General features: G+C 43.1%; 1 pseudogene; it reads right to left on the bottom strand.

The window, feature by feature from the left end:
* LOC123514803 overlaps nt 1–6,983 on the bottom strand; it is a 7,703-nt pseudogene extending 720 nt beyond the window's left edge.
* Nucleotides 6,984–7,500: the final 517 nt, after the last annotated feature.

Below are 7,500 nucleotides of genomic sequence, written 5' to 3'. Positions count from 1 at the left end.
CAAGTACGAATGCGGGACAGCGCTGCTCACCTGGCAGGAGTCCTTGCCACCCTCGACATCCCCGGCACACAGTGTCTCTTCCCCAATGCCGCGTGGCCACTGGTCTGGGTATGGAGGGAGAGAGGAGTAGCTGCTGTTGCATCTGGAGGTAGGGAACACCTGCACGTCCACCTCCATCAGCGTAGAGCTTGAGAACCCTCCTGTGGGGCAAGTCACATCATCAACAAAAGACATAATTTGTAATTATATATTTGTTGATGCTCACCTTATAATGTTAAGACTTTTTCGTTATCACGCGTTTCAACACACACACACACACACACACACACACACACACACACACACACACACACACACACACACACACACACACACACACACACACACACACACACACACACACACACACACACACACACACACACACACACACACACACACACACACACACACACACACACACACACACACACACACACACACACACACACACACACACACACACACACACACACACACTTACACACACACAAACACACTCTTCATTGGTGGAATCAAGTAATCTTCATTACCAATGCAACATACGCATTTATTTGTAGAACCCTACTAACCGAATAATGTGTGGCCCCAACCCACCACTGTTGCCTTGCTACCCACGATGTTCTCGTCGATCTTACTTCCCCAAGGAAGACACACCGGTAAGATGAATTTCTGAGTCGAAAATACAAAAGTTATTGTTATTTTCAGCAAACACATCCATCGACTTTCAAGTCATCTATTGTTCATAAGCATCTGCATTATTTGTATATAGTCTGTAGAAGACATGTTTTGAATATAAATTTTACTGTTAAAACACAAATGTTTCAATTCTTATGATTTTGCAGTTTTTTTTTTTTTTTTTTCTTGAAGCCAGTAATTAGTCCTCGGGAAGTCCGAATGTTGTGAGTTATGAAAATGTAGTATAGCTACCACCTTAACAATATTATATTATATTCGGTGAATTCCGGAGGAAGGCAATCCGCGACGTGAATAGAGTGATTGATTAAAAGAACTCAAGTGTGTTATTAGAGGTGCTATACTGTATATAGATACTGTAACTGAAGAGTGTAAGGTATCCTGAAGTGGTTTTATTACTGAGCACGATGCAATATTATGGCTATAATTGCAATCTACGAGAGAAAGATATGTAGATGTTCCATGAAATTAATTGAGCGTATTAATGTAGATTAGTGGCATGTATTTTTCTTTGGAATTTTACCTTAATACTACAATGTAGTTTATTTTCCAATTGATAAGATTTGATGGCCTAGATATCTAAGTATTATGTGTGTATCTTGTTAGACTTGACCGTCTTGTACTAAAAGACAAAGAAACAGACAGATTGGTATACATATACTATAGACCAATAAGAAGATATGTAAATAAGAAAGAGATAGATCAGTGAAATTTGAGTCTGACCTACAGTGTGACTTTGCGTTCCAGCCTGAGCAGAGCTAGGTCGTGGTAGCCCTGTGGGTAAATGTAGTCAGGATACTCTATCTTATCCGCCACTGGAATGTCCTCGTGGTTAGCCCCATCATTATTATTGTTATAGTCGTGCTCGCCAAGACGCACTACCTCGGCCTTGCTGTGAGAACAATGAACAAAATAATAATTTGTATTTATAGTAACTCGATATCAACACGCACGTTAGTGCTAATCGGGAATAGAACTGTGAAGTTCCTACTTGTTGTGGAAGCAGTGAAGCGCCGTGAGGACCCAGTATTCATTAATTAGTGCCCCGCCGCAGAACCAGTTGATGCCAGCTGGGTCTCGCTTCCCAATCAGTGCCTGCAAAATTCAATGATTACAGCTATGTCTTGTGTAATTTATAAAAAAAATGTGTGTGTGCGTGTGTTGAGGGAGAGGTTGATGTGTGTGTGTGTGTGTGTGTGTGTGTGTGTGTGTGTGTGTGTGTGTGTGTGTGTGTGTGTGTGTGTGTGTGTGTGTGTGTGTGTGTGTGTGTGTGTGTGTGTAATTCACTGTTTGATCTGCTGCAGTCTCTGACGAGACAGCCAGACGTTACCCTACGGAACGAGCTCAGAGCTCATTATTTCCGATCTTCGGATAGGCCTGAGACCAGGCACACACCACACACCGGGACAACAAGGTCACAACTCCTCGATTTACTTCCCGTACCTACTCACTGCTAGGTGAACAGGGGCTACACGTGAAAGGAGACACATCCAAATATCTCCACCCGGCCGAGGAATCGAACCCCGGTCCTCTGGCTTGTGAAGTGTGTGTGTGTGTGTGTGTGTGTGTGTGTGTGTGTGTGTGTGTGTGTGTGTGTGTGTGTGTTGTGTGTGTGTGTGTGTGTGTGTGTGTGTGTCTGTGTGTGTGTGTGTGTGTGTGTGTGTGTGTGTGTGTGTGTGTGTGTGTGTGTGTGTGTGTGTGTGTAGATAGAAATCATTAGCGTTGATCACTTACCATCCATGGCCAAGCGTTTCTTCTCGATTTTTCTCCACCAACAACTGTAGGCTTGTTATGACCTACTCCAACTGGTAAAAGCTCACCGGGCTGCGTCTTTGGTAGTGGCACTGACATAAAGGGTGGATTACTTCGCTTCTTTCGACTCAAGGAGACGTCGCTTGCACTTAACCCGAAGTTAGGTCCAAAAGTCTCGATGATTTTGACCGCACTTTTCCCGCAGTCTGTGTGGGAATCGTGACAATATGGTCAGTCATCATCGTGGCAGAAGGTTAAGGTTCATATATTTGAGGATTAAATGAGAGATATTTCTCAATAAAATCTTCCTACTGCATTTACACTTACCCAGTGCGTCGTATCCTGACGGAGGGGAAATGTCCACCACCTTATCGTTTGGTGTGGTGTCTGGTGGAAGGAAAGATCGTTTTGAGGCATGGGTAAGAAGGTAAAGAGGCCACAAACACACACACACACACACTCTCTCTCTCTCTCTCTCTCTCTCTCTCTCTCTCTCTCTCTCTCTCTCTCTCTCTCTCTCTCTCTGTTTAAGGACAGGCAATAATGACATAAGCATTGTAAAGGAAGGTTTGTGAAAAATCTTACCATGACCCTTGGGGCAACACACGATTTGAGTAAACCCCTCGAAACCACAAGAGACTGGAAGCTTTTCCTTTATCGTCTCCAGCACTGGCGGGCACTCGAGCAGTGGCAGACAGCGACCTTGCTCACCAGTGTGCAGCGTGCAGGGTTCAAGGTCCGGGAATATCACTGTGCCTGTGGTGTTAAGGAACGCTAGTTGGGTGATAGTTATGGTGACTCTGGGTGTTGGAATGCGATGAAGGAATTTTTTTTATGACGCAGTGAGCTCTCTCCTGTAATCATCTGCAGGGAATTTCCCTTACTAATAGTTTGTTTTCTTTTAATGTTTCTCCATAAATCTCTTGAGAATTGTAGCTTCTTGTCTCCCATAAATCTTATATTTTTTTTTTTTTTTTTTTTGTTTTTACATTACAAGGGCACTGGCCAAGGGAAAACAAAGTTGGAAAAAAAAAAATCCTGCTGGTTGCCAGGCCCTGTTAAGAGGAAAGTAGAAAGAGAAAAACAAAAAATCTAAAAGGAGGGTCCAGTTAACGTAAGAGGTGTCTTGACACTCCTCTTTTGAAAGAGTTTAAGTCATAGGCAGGTGGAAATACAGACACAGGTAGAGAGTTCCAGAGTTTACCAGTGTAGGGAATGAAGGAGTGAAGATACTGGTTAACTCTTGCATTAGGAAGATGGACAGAATAGGGATGAGAAGAAGTAGAGAGTCTTGTGCAGCGAGGCCGCAGGAGGGGGGAAGGCATGCAGTTAGCAAGTTCAGAAGAGCAGACAGCATGAAAACAGCGGTAGAAGACAGATAAAGATGCAACATTGCGGCGGTGACTTAAAGAATCAAGACAGTCAGTTAGAGGAGAAGAGTTGATAAGACGAAAAGCTTTAGATTCCACCTTGTTTAGTAAAGCTGTGTGTGGATCCCCCAGACATGAGAGCCATACTCCATACACGGGCGGATAAGGCCCTTGTACAGAGCAAGCAGCTGGGAGGGAGAAAAATGGACGAAGACGCCATAGGACACCTAACTTCTTGGAAGCTGATTTAGCAAGAGTAGAGATGTGAAATTTCCAGTTTAGATTTTTAGTGAAGGATAGACCGAGTGTGTTTAATGTAGAGGAGAGGGAAGTTGAGTGTTATTGAAGAAGAGAGGATAGTTGTCTGGAAGGTTATGTCGAGTAGATAGTTGTAGAAATTGAGTTTTTGAGGCATTGAACAAAACCAGGTTTTCTCTGCCCCAATCAGAAACAAGTGAAAGATCAGAAGTTAGGCGTCCTATAGCATCTCGCCTTGAGTCATTTAATTGTTGTTGGGTTGGGCGTCTGTTGAACGCTGTTGAATAATGCAGGTGGTATCATCAGCATAGGAGTGGATAGGGCATTGAGTCAGATTTAGGAGATCATTGATGAATAATAGAAAGAGAGTGGGTGATAGGACAGAACCCTGTGGAACACCACTGTTGATAGTTTTAGGGAAGAACAGTGACCGTCTACTACAGCAGCAATAGAACGATCGGAAAGGAAACTGGAGATGAAGGTACAGAGAGAAGGATAGAATCCGTAGGAGGGTAGTTTAGAAATTAAAGATTTGTGCCAGACTCTATCGAAGGCTTTCGATATGTCAAGGCCGACAGCAAAGGTTTCACCGAAGTCCCTAAAAGAGGATGACCAAGATTCAGTTAGGAAAGTAAGAAGATCACCAGTAGATCTGCCTTTACGGAAACCATACTGGCAATCAGAGAGAAGGTTGTGAGCTGATAGATGCCTCATTATCTTCCTATTAAGGATAGACTCAAAGGCTTTAGAAAGGCAGGAAATCAAAGCTATAGGGCGGTAGTTAGAAGGATTGGAGTGGTCACCTTTTTAGGGACAGGTTGAATGTGAGCAAACTTCCAGCAAGAAGGATAAATAGAAGTAGAGAGACACAGATGAAAGAGTTTGACCAGGCAGTGAGCGAGTTCGGAAGCACAGTTTTGAGAACAACAGGAGGGACTCCATCCGGACCGTAAGCCTTCCGAGAATCAAGGCCAGAGAGGGCCAGGAAAACGTCTTTATAAAGAATTTTAATTTTAGGGATGAAGTAGTCAGAGGGTGGAGGAGTAGGAGGAATATGCCCAGAATCATCCAAAGTTGAGTTGGTAGCAAAGGTTTGAGCGAAGAGTTCAGCTTTAGAAAAGAAGAGACAGCTGTAGAGCCATCTGGATGAAGTAAAGGAGGGAAAGACGAAGAAGTAAAGTTGTTAGAGATATTATTGGCTAGATGCCAGAAATCTCGAGAGGAGTTAGAATTGGAAAGACTTTGACATTTTCTATTGATGAAAGAGTTTTTAGTAAGTTGGAGAATAGATTTGGCATGATTACGGGCAGAAATATATAGGGCATGAGTTTCAGCAGTTGGATGGCTACGGAACCGTTTGTGAGCCGCCTCTCTATCATTGACAGCACGAGAACAAGCAGAGTTAAACCAAGGCTTTTTAGCTTTAGGGTTAGAGAAAGTATGAGGAATGTATAGCTCCATGCCAGAGATAATCACCTCTGTTATGCGCTCGGCACAAAGAGAAGGATCTCTGACATGAAAACAATAATCATCCCAAGGGAAATCAGAATAGTACTGCCTTAGTTCCTCCCACTTAGCAGAGTTAAAATGCCAGAAGCACCTCCGCTTAGGCGGGTCCTGAGGCTGCACTGGAGAGACATAATTGACTTCTTATTTTTGTGATTAAAGAAACTGCAATTTTGATTTCTCCCTTTTACAACACGTACATATATTTTTGTTTTATTTTCACACAGTATGTGTACCACGGCGTTTCGTCCAAGCATGTGCTCTCGTTCAGGAGATAAGGACAGACGGTATAATTTTAGTCAATAGAGGTCACCCATTAGCCGGGAGCGCGAAATAGTATCTTAATTTTACCGCATTGAAATAAAATGTTCCGCCTCCCTCGCATCTCACTGTCTCTCCACTGGTGAGAGTAAGCATGTTATACTGTGAAGCTTTGTAACATAGATGAAATATTAACTACCTTGACGATAGTGTCTTGTACTTAACAGATGGTTTGTATCAACTATTTGAATAGATGTAACGCATTTTATTTAAATTTGCCATAAAGTGAATGCCATCGTTCATCTTCCAATGTATGCGTGTTTGTCTGGCGGGGATGGGGCAGGGAAACATACGGCTGCTAATCACCATTTTGCTCTGAACACCCTATTGCTCGAATATAAGACTTTTAAGAGAATTTCTATTTTGATGCATGTATAAATGTTCTGCAGTGATTAGATGACTTGTATATTGTAGTGCATTTCCTTCCTCTTTCGCGTGTTACACCATTATGGTGCATCCGTTTTCGCATATACCGCTTCACCTCCCACCACCGACGAGAACAAGAGACACTGAACCACCACCACCACTATCTGCGCAGTATATCATCTCTTATTACTACATTTTTAAAGCGCAAGGACACATAACGTAACACACTTGACGGAAGAATCAGAACATGTATGAACTAGATGAGCTGCACAACACTCTTATTACCCTCATGGAAAGAAAATAATAAATAAATAAAGCAAAATCCTAAAGTAAACAGATGAACATATTTACTAACCCACCACTGTTGCCTTCTCTGCTGTGGATGCCAACAAAAACAGGAAGATTGCGAAGGTCTGGTGGTCCATGTCTCCTGCGCGGTGTCTGGTCGTATACTGAACACTGGACGGCCAGGAAAAAGGGTGTTGATATTAAGTAACAAAGCGTGTGACGGGATTATGTTATTTTTACGCCCTAGTTCCACTGCATAGAGTTGGTTTTTATAAGTGTGTGAAGTGAAAAGGAGGAAAGGATCAGACAGGGTTAGTAGGACGGCAAGCAGAGTGAGCGTTCGAGCGTGTGAGTGTTTTACAATCTGGCCTCTTACTGATTGTTTCTTTCCTGTCTCTCTCTCTCTCTCTCTCTCTCTCTCTCTCTCTCTCTCTCTCTCTCTCTCTCTCTCTCTGTGTGTGTGTGTGTGTGTGTGTGTGTGTGTGTGTGTGTGTGTGTGTGTGTGTGTGTGTGTGTGTCTCTCTCTCTCTCTCTCTCTCTCTCTCTCTCTCTCTCTCTCTCTCTCTCTCTCTCTCTCTCTCTCTCTCTCTCTCTCTCTCTCTCTCTCTCTCTCTCTCTCTCTCTCTCTCTCTCTCTCTCTCTCTCTCTCTCTCTCTCTCTCTCTCTGTGTGTGTGTGTGTGTGTGTGTGTGTGTGTGTGTGTGTGTGTGTGTTCATGACGTCACGCACTTCTGGAAAAGCCCACCAGGTGAGGTGAGGTATGTTGGCCGGCAATCAGGTTTTACCCGGCCGGAGATTCGTCTTTTGTTTGCTGTTTGTTGTTGATGTTTTTTTTTTTTCTTATTGTCAGAATCTAAAACATCGTTATTATTTGATCTAACAAGACATATAATTACATTGTTTTT

Source organism: Portunus trituberculatus, chromosome 38, assembly GCF_017591435.1.
Source record: "Portunus trituberculatus isolate SZX2019 chromosome 38, ASM1759143v1, whole genome shotgun sequence".
In the NCBI taxonomy this organism is placed as follows: Eukaryota; Metazoa; Arthropoda; class Malacostraca; order Decapoda; family Portunidae; genus Portunus; species Portunus trituberculatus.
Note: the sequence above shows the minus strand (reverse complement) of the source record. Positions and strands in the feature narration are given on the sequence as shown.